The sequence below is a fragment of the Talpa europaea genome (assembly GCF_964194135.1).
Source record: "Talpa europaea genome assembly, chromosome: 16".
Taxonomy (NCBI): domain Eukaryota; kingdom Metazoa; phylum Chordata; class Mammalia; order Eulipotyphla; family Talpidae; genus Talpa; species Talpa europaea.
The window spans coordinates 50,430,484-50,445,310 of NC_140084.1; the positions used below are offsets into that span (position 1 = coordinate 50,430,484).

Here is a 14,827-nt window from a genome sequence, read left to right on the forward strand (position 1 = left end):
TGTAAATAGCTCCCACTCTGGATCCGGCAGAGGCTGGTCCGTTAGATCTGGTCGGCTGGCATACACTGTGTCTATGGTTTCTAAACAGTTATGGATTAAAGTGTCATCCTCAAGTCCGTCTGCATTGCTTGGAAGCAGTGTGGCAGGATTCAGGGAATTAGAAACCTGCAGTTTCACATTAGGATTGTCCAACAGAGCTGCTTGATACTTTCCCATTCGCCCAGCGGTTAACCAAAGTCCACCCTTCTGCTCCAGCAATGTCAAGACCTGATGTGGCACACACACAGTGATGGGCTGACCCAATGTAAACTTCTCTGCCTCGTGTAGGAGGTCACAAGTGGCAGCCACAGCACGCAAGCATGAAGGCCATCCCTTAGTGGTGTGGTCCAACTGTTTGGACAGATATGCAACGGGCTGCATTTCTGGTCCCAACAATTGGATCAGCACTCCTAGGGCAACCCCCTGTCTCTCATGTACATAAAGTCTGAATGGCTTCCTAAGATCCGGAAGTCCTAATGCTGGTGCTGAGATCAACTTTACTTTTATTTCATCAAAAGCCTTTTGACATTCCGGAGTCCAAGACAAAGGTTCAGAGTCCAGGCCTTTGAGAGCATCATATAAAGGTTTTGCTATTAGTCCAAAATTAGGAATCCAAATCCTACAAAACCCAGCCATACCCAAAAATCCGCGCAACTGTCGTCGGTTACTGGGGATTCTAAGGGCAGAAATTACCTGTTTTCTTTCCGTCATCAGGCTCCGTCTGCCTTTCTTGATTTCAAACCCCAAATACGTCACAGTTTGTTTGCATATCTGTGCCTTGTTAGGTGACACCTTGTAGCCACATTTTGCCAGGTGGTTCAGTACCACTATGGTATTTTCCAGACAAGATTCGTAGTCTGGACTTGCAATCAATAAATCATCTACATATTGCAATAAGACACCCTGGTTTAGTTGAACCTTCCTGAGATCCCTGGCCAGTATTTCCCCAAAAATAGTTGGGGAGTTCTTAAATCCCTGTGGAAGCACGGTCCAGCAATACTGGAGAGTGCTCTTGGACTTAGGGTCCTGCCACTCAAAGGCAAAAAGCAGTTGATCCTGGACATCAATTGGAATACAGAAAAAGGCATCCTTCAGGTCTAATACTGAAAACCACCCATAGTCACCAGGTATGGCAGTTAATAGGGTGTACGGATTAGGCACAGTGGGATGTAAATCCTGAACAATGTCATTAATAGCCCTTAAATCTTGGACAAAACGGTACTCGCCTGTATGGGGTTTCTTCACTGGCAGAATTGGAGTATTGTACGGTGAGCGACAGGGCCGAATGAGTCCAGATTGAAGGAACCTTTTCAATACTGGCTCAGTTCCCCTCAAGGCCTCCTCCCTTAAGGGGTATTGTTTCCTTCTCGGGGTTTTGCTCCCCTCTATCACTTCTATCTTTACAGGCTCCGCATTTTTCGCACGTCCTGGGGTTCCATCAGCCCATACCCCTTTACTTACTCTTTCAACAATTTCTGGAGGTAAAATTTCACTTTTTGGTGGAGCATCTTGAGTAAGCAACATCTGGAACCGCAGAGCATGCTCTGGAGGAACCTGTAGGTGAAGCCTCTGATTTTTGGGTGAGAATATAATTCGTGCATTGAGCTTACTTAAAAGGTCACGACCAAGGAGAGGGATTGGACACTCTTCCATGTACAGGAAGCTGTGCTGGAGCTGTGTGGTGCCCAGCCGGCACTCCAAAGGTTGCAGGAAGGGTGTCTGTTGTGACTTTCCTGTAACTCCAATGACTGCTGCAGTCTTTTTGCTCATTTTAGTTAATTTCGAATTCAAAACTGAGTATGTTGCTCCAGTGTCCACCAAGAAATCAATCAGGCGATCCCCCACAGCGAGGGTTACCCGGGGCTCCGAGGGGGTTATTTTGATGGGTTTAAGATCTAGTGGAACCCCTGGGCACCCCTATTCTTCATCTGAACCTTCTCCATGAACTATCATTTGTCTCCTTTCCTCCACACTTGGCTCCCGATTCCTTCTACTCTGTCTATATTCCCTCCTATCTTCACCTGAGACCCTACTCTGTGCTATCACTGGTCTCCTGTCCTCTGTGCTGGGCTCTCGATTCCTTCTACTCTGTCTATATTCCCTCCTATCTTCATCTGAGCCTCTACTCTGTGCTCTTTCCTCTCTCCTTGGTTCCTGGTTCTGTGTACTCCTCCTATATTCCCTCCTGTAACCCCTACGTGAATCATCCTGTCGTGGTGTCCTCGGTCTTCTATCCTGTCTGCTGGAATTACTGCGTCTGCCTCTGTCCTGTAACCTGGGACAACTGTCCTTCCAATGTCCCTCTTCCCTACAGAAAGCACACTGATCTCTTCCTAGGGGTTCACGTCTCTGTCCATTACTGTTATCCCGAAACTCTGGCCTGTGCTCTCTTTGTACAAAAACAGTCGCAGGTTTCGGTCTCCTGTCCTCTCTCCTGTCCTCTCTATTATTATAAACCTTAAATGCTAAGTCCACTACCTGGGACGGACTCATCTCTGTGACGCCGTCTATCTTTGCTAACTTTCTCCTTATGTCTGGAGCACTATTTGTGATGAACGCCACAGTGAGCACACGAGCATTTTCTGGGGCATCTGGATTTAAATCCGTGTGGTCTGAATACGTCTGAATAATCCTCTCAAGGAATTCAGATGGATCCTCATTAGCCCCTTGTGTAAGTTCCAATATTTTATTAAAATTTTTTTGTTTGGGGATTCCCTGCTCCAGTCCTGCCAATAAACATTTTTTATAGAGATCCAACTTCGCCAGTCCTCCATTGTTGGGGTCCCATTGAGGATCTACCTCTGGGACAGCAATCTCTGGCTTCGGGTTTTGGCTATCCTGTTGGTGGAGACGTGCAGCCTCTTCCCTGGCTTTCCTCACTACTATCCTCCGCTCATCTAGACCTAGTAAAACATGTAACATCATCTGTATATCTGCCCAGTTAGGGCGGTGGGAGAGAAAAACGGAGGCAAACAAGTTCGCCATCCTCTTAGGAGCCTGCCGGTACGAGGGAACAGAGTTCCTCCAAGTTAGGAGGTCCCCGGTGCTAAAAGGATGGTGTGACCAAAAGTACCCAGCAGGTTTCCCCTCTGCATTAACAAAACCTATCGGCAGCTGGCGAAGAGGAAACTGTCCTGCCTCAGGGCGATCGTTCCTGCCAAAATGGGTGCCGCTCCTAGTGTGGGGAGGAGACGCCATGATAACTGCCTCCCTGGAGGGCAATGGAGGCTGTGAAGCCTCAGGAATCTGTACGGGAGGGGCCTCAGGAGGGGCCTGGTCACCTGGCGAAGGCCCTTGTCCTGAAGCCTCAGGAATCTGTGCGGGAGGGGCCTCTTCACGTGGAGAAAGCCTTTGTCCCGATGAGTTTAAGGTATTTAGCATATGAATCTCTTCCTCTTCTTCTATATCTGCCTTTCTGCAGTCCTCATGGGAAGGAGAACATTTATCTCTTCTCTGCACCATTATGCTAGCCTTTTTCTGCGTCATATCCCATTCATGGAGGGCGGCCTGTATCTGGTCCTGCACACTTTTAAAGGCGGACTCAAAAACGTTACGATTTTCGTCCCTCACACTGCCAATAGCTGAATCAAAAGCCTGATTTTGTCGTTGCACTTGATCCTGCATGCTTTGAAAAGCTGACTCAAAAGTCTGATTTTGTCGTTGCACTTGATGCTGCACGCTTTGAAAAGCTGACTCAAAAGCCTGATTTTGTTGTTTCATCGCTAAGTTAAGAGCTTGAATTTGTTGCAGCACATTCTCAGTATGTGAAGTACAACCACTACTTCTCATAGAAACAAAAATGTAGCACATGGCGCCTATGCACATTACCAAAAAAACACCTAGAAGCACAGACTGCAAAGGGATGGCTTGTAAACCATTCATATATGTATACAGAATTAAAATCACGTGCCATAAGCTAGGTCTAATCCAATTATTTACACTTATCAAACTGGTGGTAATATTTAATGGAAAAAGGCTACTTAAATTCAAGGCCGGAAAAAAACTGAAAGAACTCAAGTTAGGGATTAAACTGCTGAAGTTCATGGTTGAGGCCGCGTTTGGGTCAAAACCACACCCACAACGGCCGTATGCGCGGGGGGAAAAAAAAAACTTTTCAAGACGTGAAACAAAGAGTTTCACTGCGAGTCCTGCAGACCTAATGCGCTTTTATGGTGACCAACGCAAGAAAAATTACTTTGGGCTGGTCAACCACGGGTGAAATTGCAAATCACGTTGGGCGCCAAGCTGTTATAGAGCAGCCCCGATATTAAACGGGTTCCTGGCTGTGGGTCCTCACCCGCGCGCTTTAAAGGGACTTATGAATACTCTACTACAGACACACGCAAAAGGTTAATAAAAGGTTTATTTACAAGAGAAAAAGAAAATAAGGAAAAGGTACAACTCAGGGAGAAAATAGGGAAATAAAGTCTTTAATGCGTCCTACCCGATCCGACGACCTGGAAACCCAAAGTCACTCTCAGAGCTGACCGGACGCTGCAAGCTGGCCGAGAGCCCAAAATGGAGAGAGCCCCCCAAAGCCCATGTGTCTGCCTTTTGTATCCACCTGGCTGCTTCACCCCACCCTCAGGTCCCAGCCACCTTCCCTTGGGTGGTGATGGGATGTGGAGTTCCCAGTGTCTTTGGCTTTGACCTGGGGTGGGGGTGGAGTCCACAAAGCCTGTATGGAATTTGCTTTGGGACATCCTTTTCCCCCTAACAACAGGATATAGACGAACAAGAGAGGGGATAATACAATTAGTAACAATGCAACTGGAACAATGAATGGAGTAAGAAGTCCCACGCGATTGAATGTGTGTAGCTGAGGCATTCCCCAGAAGTATAGCGAAGGGGTATCCAACGTAGGCACGCACTGGGATCTTAGTGGTGTCCTGTCCAGGTTGTTTGAAGTGTACATCAAAGGCAGCGAAAAGACAAAAGAGTTTAGGCTTTATGACAGAGCTTTCTGTTCAGGGAACCGGGTTATTCCGTCCTGCCAATGGAGGCAAACTTCCTCATCATTTTCAGAGGTGTCTGGAACCCTACGAACAAAGCAGCAGTTTCTCCACATTTTAGTTTAGCTCTATGTCAACTCCCTGGAAGAATTGTACTCAAAGCCACACAAAAGAAAAATATACATATATATATATATATATAACATTGGTGTAGAGTGTGGTCAGTCAAAACAAGAAAACTTTGTTGAATTAAGGCAAAATGTAAAAACATTTTCAATGTTATGCCAAACAAAACAGTAAAAATCAGGTTTATATCCAACAGTCTATACAGTCCTTTGTAGAAAGATTTTTACTCTCAAAAGTTTATCATTTTGAATCAATTGAGGCCTTTTCTTCTTATATTGTGTAGAAACAAGTGCTGCAGACATTAAACCATTGAAGTATATAATATTGCAAGGCAACAATAATCATTGACAATTTACATATATCAGGAATTGAAAGATTTTGTTTTAGAAAACCAATGTTAACATTTTTGTACATATTAGAGTTTCACCATTTTTTGAAGTGACAGTGGTTTCCTTGTAGTGTAACTTTACCAGGTAAACCAGATAGGATAAATTTATCTAATGTCCTTCCCAGGAGGAAAAGGAGAAAGTTTGTGGAGTATCTCTAAAGCTCTGCTGAGGTTTCACAAAATTTCCTTTAATTGATTAAATGACAGGCTACCAAATTTTATTTTAATTTAGATTTTTGGGAAGCTGTGTCATAAATACTTAGAAAACAGCAAAAACAACCATATTTAATTTTTATAAAAATTCTAGCCCTGAGTATAATATTGACAATCAAATCATAACCTTTAATTGTCATCTCAAAAATCTTAGTTTTTCAGACACTAAAAGACATTATGTACCCGAAATCATTAACCTAGACAAGGGCCAAGATTCTACCCAATGTTAGTGTATAAGTACATGTTTTGAAACAACCCATTAGATTAAAACTCAGTTATTATTAACCAAAAATTATTTTTTAGCTAATGTGTTCCCAAAATACTAAAATAATATAAATCATTTGAGTATACAAAATTTGTTTTTGTAAAATTTCTTTTTGAGATTTAACACTTTCCTTAGCCTTGTTACTTTTTAATTATTTTAGACCTTCAATATTTGCTTTAACACTTATCACTTTACTTTTAGGACCATTAAAATATCTATTTTTAATACATGTTTTTCTTTGTAAACACACATTTTACATTACATCCATTTAGGATTGTCACATCTTTCATTAGCAGTAAGGCATTATAATACTGTTATCTGTTTGTACTAGATGACTTAAATGTGAACACACAAGGTAATATGACATTAGAATTTTTAGGTTTCACAAATAGGTGCAAAAAGTAAACCTGAAAGTTTAGTTGTAGTTTTAGTTTGTTATGACTGGAATTCCATTTTGCATGGCTGTTAATAATATAATGGCACATACCTAGGTTTTTGTAGGCTAGCTAATAAAGAAGCAATTAGGCAAATTAATAAAAACAAAAAAAAATCAGAGCACCCTATAGATACTATGTACATTTTTCACATACATGTGACTCAGTAGGAAGGAGAAAAGTACTTTTTATACCAGAAATTTCTTTTTGAAACACATTTAAACAAAGTATTTATAACTTTAAGGCATATATGGTTTGAATTATATTATAAAATTTAAACTAGTTTTTGTTTATTAAAAAATTGTTTGATTAAGATCTTAAGATTTGTTTTATGATAATTTAAAGGCGCCATTTATAATTAGTCCTCCGGAGGTAAAAAACAAAACAAACACAAAGACAGACAAACAGATACAGAGATCTCTTGATAACATTTAAAATTTTGGCCATGTGCATATATTTTGAAACAGTTATTTTAGCAATGTGTGAAGATACTGAGGTTTTTAATGAGTTAACAGCTAAAATCTGTACACAGAATAAGTGTCTAATCTTAATTATTACCAAAGACCTTGGGCTCGAGACCACAGTAGTCGGCAGTTTTTACTATTTTTTTTTTTTGATAAGAAAATATTTTTGGAGTTTACATTTTTAAGAAATGATTATATGCCTTTAGGTTGTTAACATATTATCTCACTGGGAACGGTCATATTTTAAAACATAAAAGTACACTGTTATCTTGAGAACAGGAGAAGAGGTAAATTTTTACAGTCTGCCTGTAAAATTTGAGGTTTAGAATTTAGCTCAAAAATGTCTGTATCATCACTTTATGTTTTACCAGGTTAGGTTGTTTTAACAAGAAACTTAATCTTTTACAGGTCCAATAAGTAAAATTAAAAGCTTTTATTCAACCAATAAGCATTTTGTATAGCTTGTTAGCACGTCAAAAGTAACTCAGCAGTTTCTGCCTAAGACAATTTAAACTTTAAAATCAGAGAAACACAGGGAAATGGAACTTTTTTTTTTTTTTTTTTTTGTAGAATGAACCAATAGTCATTTAAGGTGGATAATAGAAAAGCTCAGTCCTCCACAGCAGGAAGGTAGTAGAGACCTGTCAGTGATCCCAACACTGGAGAAACAGTCCAGGCAGCTGCTTGTTGAGATCAAGGGCAGCCTCCACCGGCCCACTGCAGTGGGTTCATACTATTTTAATAAAAACCTTTTATTTATATTATGGTCATATAGTCTCATACACTCATATTTAACCATTTTTTATAATAAACTTTAACAATTGTGAATTAACTTTGAATACTATTATTTAAAAATGCTTTATTTATTTATTTATTTTAAAAGAAACAAATGGCAAAAAACTTCACTGGGGGGAACCTAGTCTCTTCCCCAAATAATTAACAGGAAAAGATTGGAGCATTTTTGTTTTGTTTTGTTTTATTTAAGATTATGACACATTATCTTTTATTTGTTTTTGAGTTTTTATTTTTATCTCAACAATTTTAGCCAAGTCCGAGCTGGAAATTTGGGCTGGATTTTGGAATGGTCTCATAATTGGGAACCGATGCCTCTGCAAAGGGGTCAGCATTGGCTCTAGAAAAAACTTTTGGCTTTTGAAAAACAATTTTACTATCCCAAGAATCCTGATCACTTTCTGTAATACTGCAGGCTATTTTTTATTTTACCTTTTGTTTTGAATATTTAATTTTGTCTCCAGCCAGGCAAAAACGACCTATCTGTTTAGGCAATTGTTTTATTAATACGGGGCTGTCAGCTGAGTCCTCTTTGATGTTATTTAGGGATACAGACAGCCATAAGTTTGAGTTTTTTATTTATTTTCTCTAATTCAGACCCTTGATCTAGTGTCGCGGGGGAAGCATTTAAGCAAACTTTAATGTAATGTTGAAGCATACCAGTTTTTCTTATAGGTCTAATAAGTTCTTTACAGAGGGAATTAGCATTTTACATGCAAGTTGTTTAAACAATAAATCTCATGCTCCGGGAGGATGGAAGAACCTTATCCAGAGCAGTTTCTAATCTAGCCACAAAATCCTGGTACATTTCATCCTGGCGTTGGTGTATCAGTGAGATTAGTGGGTTTGTACTCAGGTGAAGGAAGATTTTTCCATGAGGCAACTGCTAGTTTATTAATTTCAACTAGGACTTCTTTTGGAAGGGCAGCTTGTCTGCGTACCTCAGCATTGAAAGGTTCGGCGCGGTAAAGACAAGGAGAGCCAGGCTACATTTCTCAAGGGGGGGGGAAAGTTTATTGCGCCCCGGGCGGACCTCACGCACCCAAGGTGGGGGTCAGTGAAGCCGTGCCCGTTGTTAGGGGGAAGCAGGGTTTTATAGGGTGAGGAGAGGTCAGGTGGGTAGTTGGGCTCGTAAGGCCGGAAAAGTTTGTAGGGCAGGTAGAGGTTCTAGTTTGTAGGGAAGGTAGAGGTTCTTTGTCTGAGATGAGACTCGTAGTGGGAGGGGGGAGGCTCCTTGTCTGAGTCCTCCAGGCAGGTATCCACATTCCTGCCCCCCGGTGGGCTTCCTGGCTGGCTCCTGCATTCCGGCCTGCTGCATGGACCTTTCAAGCATATTTGTCTGTTCCCATGAACATAGAAAGGGAAATTTTCTCATCCCTAACCTCATCATGATTCTTAAGGAAGGCATGTACTTGGTCCTCATATTCCATGTGAAATAATACATACATTGCTGAAGGAAGAACAGCCTTGGCAAGATTATGCCAGTCATAAGGGGTCATCCAGGTGGCTGATAACATGTCAATAATTTGATAAATATAAGGGGAGTTATGACCTGTTGTCTGAACAGCTAACTGTAATTTTTTAAGAGTTTTTATGGGGATGGCCTCCCATGCAGGGCCTTAATCAGCGCGAGACAAAGCCGGAGGTCCGGCCACGGGAAAAGTAAATGAAAAATCTCCTTACTGGCCTTTTTTGCTAATCCTAAAATGCCACCTAGGGGCCCTTGATGGGCTTTGATATGATTAGGATTATTATGTAATGCAATTTTAGGTTTGGTAACAACTGGAAAAAGGTTAGCGGGTGGGGAGGGTTTATCATTTTTGAAAGTTAATTTATCTAGCATTTCAGTATATTCATGATCATTAAACTCATCCTCTGACTGGGAAAGGGATTCTTTTGATACGGGAGCAGAGGCTTGAGCGAATAATGACGTGTTTGGATCAGTATTGTTTTTAGGATTATCCTGAACTTCATTCTGTTGGCCTTCCCACAATTCTGCCTCAGTGGCATCAACCAACAAATCTCTAATTTGTACCCACAAGGACAGAGCCTGTCTCGGAACCTGAGATGGTCCATGAAGGGCATAAAACTCTTTCACTTCTTTTCCTACTTTCTTCCAAGTTTCCAGTGACAAACTACCTTCTTCTGGAAACCACGGGCGGACCCGTAATATAAATTTATAAAGTTGCAGTAGAGCTTTCTTATTTTCTTTAATACCTCGTGTTTCAATCATATTTTTTAATATAGATAGAAAAAGATTTTTGTTTTTGGTCTCGTGGTGCTGTTGTTCACTCAAGCAAAGATTTCTTTCAACTGTGCTGTCCGGCCCGTGTCCCTCGCGGGAACTTGCGGAGGCGTCTTAGCTAAGGTCTGTCCGTATAAACCCCGGACCAGGCTGCTCCAAGGAGCAGATGACCGTTATGCCATAGGACGTTCCTCCACGGGAACCGCGGGTGCAGCCCACTCAGACTCCGTAGCCACGAGGCCGTGGAGCCGTAATCATACACTCGCACACACACGCAGCACCACGAGCGTTCACTCTTAGAAAAACTTCTCACTGTCTCAAACTGATCATCCTTTATCAGCGAGCTGCGGACGCTCCAGTGAGGATCCTATCCCTGACTGTTTAAAAGAGGGTATTTTAAGGGAATCACATTCACACTCACACACAAGAAGGGAGATAGCTTACCCAACGCGATCTCTTCGTTACTCACCTCTTCTTTGGGTGGAAGACACAATGAAATGAAATGAAATGAAATGTCGGGGCCCCACGTTCGGGCGCCACCTGCTGCAGACCAGCACAGCAGTAGACGATGAGGCCACCTCAGGGTTGAGAGAAGCGTGCAGGGTGGTCAGGGCGTCGGTGAAAGAAATGACAAACAGATACACTTCAAGAGTGAAAATCTGAGTGTCATTTTCTCTAAATTTGTGACCAGTATATATATGTTTTCCAAAAGCACAGGAATGAATATCAAGGAAATTAGCTTGCTCATGGGCTCAGTCTATCACTATCAGGGAGGTGATCTACATGACAAGCAATGACCATTATAGAAGAAAGAAGGAAGTTTAGAAAGACAAATAAGGGATTAAAGTTTGTAGTTCTAGGAAGAGGGATAAGATTTTTAGCATTCTTGTAGTGGTTCTTCCTGGTCCTTGTCTTTTGATAAGCTTCTGCCTTTTCAGGGTACTTCAGCTGCACTTCCTCTGCTTCAGACTGTTCTCCCACCGCGCGCTGTTGCCCACCCGGATCTAGGGACCATGGCGAAAGCCATTCCTAAAGATCACTGCGGTGGGAGGTGCAGCAGGTATGTAGGGTTTTGCTGTTCTTCCCCTGCGCGCTGGTTGCCCAGCCGGACTTAGGGCCGGTTAGCCCTAAAGGTCACTGCAGGGGAAGGTGCAGCAATGTTGGTGCAATTTGCAGGATTTTGTTGTTGTTGCAGCTGAGTAGTATCGCACCGCGTGCACAGACGACACCTTCTCGCTCAGCCTCCCCTTGAATGCATTCAGGCTGTTGCCGTATCTTAGCTCTTGCAGGAAGTGCTGCAGTGAACACATTTTTGTAGAGCATTTTTATGTCTTTGGGTGAAAACCTATCCGAGAGGTAGCGGATCCTACGATACTTCTACTCTTCAGGATGTTTTTTAATATATGTTTTACATCAGTCCTCATTTTTGTACAGTGCATGCTTTCTCCTCTCAGGTGTAGCCCTGTGAAAAACCCACCCCCCGTTCACCGGGTCCCATCACCATAGTCCCTTGTGCTCTTCTGTTTTGATCCTTCTTCCTTCTCCCCCGTGCAGAGTGTGTCTGATTTATAGTTGCCTGTTGATTTTGATTTTTAATTTATTATAATTACTTTCTTGTTCTTGATCCCTTATGTGGTTCCTCTACATTCCTCCTATCGTGAAACCATCTGATATTTTTCTTTTTCTTTCTGGCTTGTGTCACTGAGCATGATCCCTTCCAGCTCCATCCATGTTGCTGTGACTGGCATGCCCCAGAATAGATGACTGGATCAAGAAGATGTGGTCTGCATACACAATGGACTATTACTCAGCAATCAACAAAGACATGCTCTTACATGTTCTGAGGACCCTCCATACTCTTCCCAGCAGTGACGGTGCCAGTCTGCCATCCCTACCAGCAATGTTTAGGTTTCCCGCTTGTGCCTGCGGGGATAACATGCTGCGATTTCCTTGTGCATTTCCCTGAGAATCGAGGGTGAGTACGTTTCCATGTGTTCTTTGCTGAAGTGTGTATTCGACTTATTTATTTATTTATGTGTACGAGAGCTGGGGTACAGGCCAGAGGTGTGGAGGCGGAGAGAGAATTCACCGGAGAGAGCAGGGAACAGAACAGGCAGCCTGACCCAAGTACACTGCTGAGGGGAGCAGTGGGCGAGTCAGGAGAGGTCTGCTGTGCCATGTGGGTAGCTCCTTGGCCAGGGATTGAACTCGTGCTGCAGAGGCTGCGGACAGCTTCATAGGTTGTGTCTTAACCCCTTACACCACCAGGGAGGCCCCACTCTGCCTATTTTTAAACTGGTTTTCGTGACTGGCGGATGTTGAGTTGTTAGTTCTTTATAATTTTAAATATTAAATCCTTCTCAGAAGTGATTGGCGAACACCTGCCTCTACCAGGCTGCCTTTATGATGGGGGGGTGGAAAATTGGCTGTGGGTGAAGGTCGCTGTGGAGTGTGCATGGGTGTCCCATCGCATGCATCACATGTTGTCAGTGACGTCACTGGAATCACATTTTATCCAGAAGAGAAAAAAAATCAGAAATGAAATTACAAATAATCCAGCCCCTCTGCCAACGCGTTCATAGCACGACTCATCACGACAGTGACGGCAGCTCCAGGCCCTCAGATGGCGAGAAGGGATGCAAGGAATCGCACCAAACTGGAATTGTCCCCAGCTAGCACTTGTGCCCAAGGTGCGAAGGGAACACTCACGGCAGACGAAGGGTCGAAGGGGCAGAGGCAGGAGCATGTAAGGAGGCAGGGCTTTGGGCGATGAGATGGACAGAGGGGCTGAGACTCTGGGAAGTCAGGGAGGAAGTGGGTGGAGAAGCTCTGTGCACCAGGCCAGGAATGGGGGGCGGCTGCCCTGTGGTCAGCACCAGATTACAACATCCCCCAGTTTTCTGCTCCCCTTGGTCTTCCTGTGAGGGCCCTGCTGGCACCCCAAGTCAGCAAGGCTCCTGGAAGAGCCCCCAGGCCCTCCGCCTCATACCTCACATGCAGGAACACCCAGCCCACCCGCCCTCCTTCCAGGCCTGGCCCACCCACAGCCACAGCTGGGGTTCAGGCACCCCCACCTCAGCCTCCAACTGGGCCTCCTGCTGCAGGGCCCACTTCTTCTTGAGGTGCTTTGTCTCGTTGGCAGCAAATTTATCTACTGCCGGTGATCCCTGCACAAGCCCTCACAGGCCTCTTCCTTCTCCAGTAAGATCCAAGAATCTCATATGATGTTGCTTGTGGCTGATGGTCCAGCTGAGTGAGTCAGAACAGCCCCAGGAAAGCAGCACCTCGAACAACCCACACTGACCCCAGGTGGCCCCACCCCCGCATCCTGCCATCACCCCACTTGGGCATCTCAGGGGCTCCTCTCCGAGTATTTCACCACTGCAGTGACTTTCCAAACCACACAGACCATGAAAATGAGGTTCTTCTTGCCTTCCCCCCCACACAGCTTGAAGGGTTTGTGCTGTAGGATTCGTATAGGGGTTACGTGAAAATTCTCGTGAACCATCTAGGATACTGATGGCTCGTGATTAGGGTTGGAGTAATGTTGGGATTCTATCACTCTGTCATCCCCACGACATCCGACGTCCATTCTCTTCACGGGAGGCCTTCTCCACCAGGCATCAGCTCGCTAGCACCGCAACTTAAGATGACCTGTTACCTGAAAGACACAATCCAGGTGTGCTCCCGGGGCGGCCAGCCCTGTGAGAGCAGGCCCAGCCACCTGATGGCCCAGGTCTTAGGATGCTCCGCTTCTTGGCAGAGGATGCTGTCCCCCCCCACACCTGCGCGGACCCTGTCTGCTCCTGGTCTCCCCTTCTCTTGAAGGTCCTGCACCCCGTGACTCAGATGCTGGATGTCCAGGTATTACTCATGCTCACTGCCCTCGCTTTTCCTGCCAATTTCTAAAACTGTTGCCAGTTATCAACCATATACGCATGTTTCTGTCGTCACAACCAGAGGCGGTGAGTCTAGGGAAGGGGCCGCCAGCCTCCCAGGGACTCTCTGAACACGTCACTGCTCAGGGACGTTGGAAGTCTGGGGAAGGAATCAAAGACGAAAACTTGCATCTAGAGAAGCTCCGGAGAGGAAGAGCTTTCCAACTCCACGCAGCGTCTATAAAGGCTGAAGGAGGCCAGGGCACTCGCCACTGTACTCACAGGGTGGCGGCCTCTGAAAATATACTTAAAAAATGGGAAGCAACACATGCAATTTGCAGCAACATGGATGGCGCTGGAAAGGATCCTGCTCAGCGAAATAAGCCAGAAAGAAAAAGAAAAATACCGGATGGTCTCACTCACAGCAGGAATCTAGAAAACTTAAATGAGGGACCAGGAAAATGAATAACTATAACAAAGGGAAAATCAAAATCAACAAAATACTATGAGCCAGACACTCTATGGGGGGTGGGGGGCGGGGAGGGGAGGGATTGGGGTCAAAATAAGGGGGTTGCAATTGTATGGGGAATATAAAAATAAAATTTATTAAAAAAAAAAGGGTAAGCAATGGGCAGAAGGAAATTAGAACTGAAAGTGATCTGACTCCAGGCCCCGCCCAGCATCCTTGGCCTCCTCCTCTGGGTCTGGGTTGCCTGCTGGGCCTGGGTTTGCCAAAAAGGGGAAGGAGAGCCTGTGGGGCCTTGGGGAGACTCACAGATCCCCGGTTGCCTGTCCTCAGGGAAAGAAGAGAGAGACCCTGCAGAGGGTTGCTCCCTACCTGTGAGGGCCCAGGAGAGGAACCCTGCCTGTCATTCGGATGGAGAAGTAGTCAAGACCCCTGATCTGTCTGCCCTGCTGGGCTCACATCGTCTGCACCGCTGAGGGCCATGGGAGGCAGCACCCCAACCCCCGCCCTCATGGTCCTTCTCTGCCTGGGTGAGCTTCAGAGAATGAGGAGGGTTGGGTCCCCT

The 14,827-nt window shown here is 44.6% G+C and overlaps 1 pseudogene across 1 annotated transcript in view; it reads left to right on the forward strand.

Annotated features, from left to right (window-relative positions):
* Positions 1-14,743: 14,743 nt before the first annotated feature.
* Positions 14,744-14,827, forward strand: part of LOC311186160 (leukocyte immunoglobulin-like receptor subfamily A member 5) — a 100,444-nt pseudogene continuing 100,360 nt past the window's right edge. Inside the window, exon 1 of the transcript in view lies at positions 14,744-14,792. The product of the transcript in view is annotated as a leukocyte immunoglobulin-like receptor subfamily A member 5 (transcript). The remainder of the gene's footprint in view (positions 14,793-14,827) is intronic.